Genomic DNA, 3051 nt, shown 5'->3' with positions numbered 1-3051 from the left:
GGGGGGGGGGGGGGGGGGAGAAGAGAGGGGGCAGGTCTTGAGGACTGGTATTGCGCACTCCTGCAGTACGGGGGAAAGAAAAATGCCAGGGACAGAAAACAATGGCTATCCTAAATATGACAGAAAGCCAAGGGGTCAACTAGTGCGTGAGGTTTTACAGCAGATAGGAAAATGGGCAGACGAGGTGTCAAGTGGTCATCTGCCATCACATTCCCTATATTTTTATGATAGTTGAAGCCAGGCACCAAGAAAACAGCTTTATGTGGAATATTTTATTATTTTTTTAATTCAAAATGGCTCCCTAAAGCCAGGGTGCCCAAAGTTTTGATTCTGCGCCCCCATCCTGCCTTCTGACCTCCCGGCTCGAGCCCCCCCTCCTGCAAGGCTCTGGCGTCATGTGACATCACGTGATCCCACAGCGTAATTTGACGTCGTTACAATGGTGACGCGTCGCCGAAGATCGGGTAGGAGAAGCTGCAGAGGCCTCTCACCCCCCACTTTGCGCACCCCTGCCCTAGAGGATGAGGATTGTAGCCTAAAACTACAAAGTCGAGTAAATATTCAGTTGATCTGGCTCTTTCTGGTCTATTCGTCAGAGTTCAGCAAGACCTCCTTGCGATCAGGGCCTCCTCCTCTTCCATCAGGTTCGCTGGCATTAAGCTCAGTGAAATCTCTGGCCTAAAGTTATTTTGGAGATTCATATATCAGAAAGCCTGGCAAAGGATTTCATTTTGTTCCCCACCCATCCTGCAAACCTTACGCAAGAACAAAAAAAAAGTAATAATAATAAAAAAAAAAAACTTACAAAAGAAAACATAATAAATAGAATGTAAACTGAAGTTTCACAATAGTGGGTGCTCATCAAGATCACGTGACCTCGCTTTTGTTCTGAGGTGACAATATCTAATCAAGGAGGCAGCTGAAGCAGTACCCTTGAATATTCAAGTTCGGCTATTACCACTGAAACAAAGTCTTCCACAGAACATTAGATGTACAGTATAACATTTGCACTATGTATATGCGTTGGATAGATAGAACATTCTGATAATCAGCACCTGGCTCTATGACACTAATTTGAAACATTCACACTGTGAGAAAGTGCAATTTGTGTAGTGTAGGGAACGTGTTAACTTAAAACGGAGACCAACCCTGGCCAATAGAAGATTAGAATTTAACATTTTTCATTTAAGACAATGCAATTGTTTTAAATACAAAAACTAACCAGATTCATTTTAAAAAGGTTATTAAGTGACAGATACATATAGAAAGATTAGTATTGGGGAACTTGAATGAAAAGCTAGAATGCAATCTCTCACAAATCAAGTTAGTATAACAGAGATATTGAGACGGAGGTCACATTTTATTAGAATCCTACAAGTGAAAAGGAATGAGTCCACATAAATACTGTGCGCACACACACACCAATCCAAAGCGTACTAATAAGAGCCAATACATTTCTAAGAAAAAGAGAGCATTATTTTATATAACCACACGCGGTTTTGTGGTTCAATCACCAGTGAGCACTGTGATTATGATATTACATTCACTGTTTGTAGTTTAAGTTTATTGGTGGTGTTTGCTGCTATTTTTATTTCACCCAGACATGAATGTGCATTGATCATTAACGTACACATTTAATGCAAAGAGCAATGTTAACATTTAATTTACAAGACTCATCAACCCCCTCCTCCCAACAAACCTGGAGAGGACACGTAAACACTGAAGTGCAGTGAAGTAGAAGGTGGAGGAGCTTCAATGTAGGATAGAGTAACCAGGAACTCCAGTACCCAACACTTGTGTGCTGGCACTGAGGTGGGCAATATCATCATGAAAGATGGCAGCCTGCTGGCAATGTACACTCTGATCATGGTTTATTCTTTTCTAGGAAGGAGAACTCTCCCCTTCTGTTTAAATCAACGGAGGTGCCGGGGCAGTGGCACTGAAAGGGCAGATATATTAAATATTTTACCTTTGGTAGTACTGCAACCTTTTTTGGTTAGGGAAAAACAAAGATGGTTGCCATAATCACTCAACCGGAAGCTGTAATCTCATCATACAATATCACAGCTTTCTATTGGCAGCCAGTGGCAATATTACTTCTCAGGTACTAGGAGGGACCTTGGGAAGCCATAGTTTATATCCGGGTGCTGCCCACACGCCCCTACGAGCTCTTTTAAACGTAATACCTGGGACAGTTCCCATGATGCTTCTCGTTACACTTTTCTTCTTGCCGACAGTGACATGTAAACGAATAGCAACATTTGCTCGGAGTAACACTAAGGGAGCCTGCTCCAGTATTTATAGTTTTACTACAGGCAGCGACACGTATTTCCAGAGATACTTGTTTGACTCTGAGCCACTTGCAGTTAAGGAGTCAATTGTGCCGTTTCTGCAAATCATAAGAGTAATAATGAGAGTCGGACAATTCAGTGTTTGTGTGGAACGTACTAATTTCAGGATAGATTATTTACTCGAGTTTGGTTAATGCTAAATCCTGCATAAATAAGGAAGGAGGGCTCAGTGAGTAAAGACACTGACTGTAAGCAATGACGCAGAGTTTGAAGCAGGGGAGCCCGGTTCCGTGTGACCTTGGGCAAGTCACTTTGTCTCCCTGTGCCTCAGGCACCAACATTAGATTGTAAGATCTATGGGGCAGGAACTCGTGCATGCAAAAATCCTATGTATAGCACTAAGTACACGGTAAGAGCAATACAAGAAAACACAATTATAAATTAAAAACTGTTTGCATCCTTCTGGGGGCATCTTGTAGCTGTTCTTATTCGAGTAGTCATGTTGGTGCTTTACAAATAAAGGATAAATAGGAGGATTTCCCTACAGTGCATGTAGCCTTTCCATTCTCTATAGCAACTAAAAATACCACCTGTGAGCGCATTCACGGCTGATTGTCAAAGCACACGCATGCACGAAACATGTCAGAGGTGTTTATTCTATATTTTTACGTTTGCTGATGGCCCAATAAATGATTTTTCTATGTTAGAGCGATCCAGCCTCCATCGTTTTCCTTCACAGTGCGCCGCTTATTCTTTCCCC

This window comes from Ascaphus truei, chromosome 2 (genome assembly GCF_040206685.1).
Source record: "Ascaphus truei isolate aAscTru1 chromosome 2, aAscTru1.hap1, whole genome shotgun sequence".
Taxonomy (NCBI): Eukaryota; Metazoa; Chordata; class Amphibia; order Anura; family Ascaphidae; genus Ascaphus; species Ascaphus truei.
The sequence above is the reverse complement of the archived record's forward strand: the minus strand, read 5'-3'. Positions refer to the sequence as shown.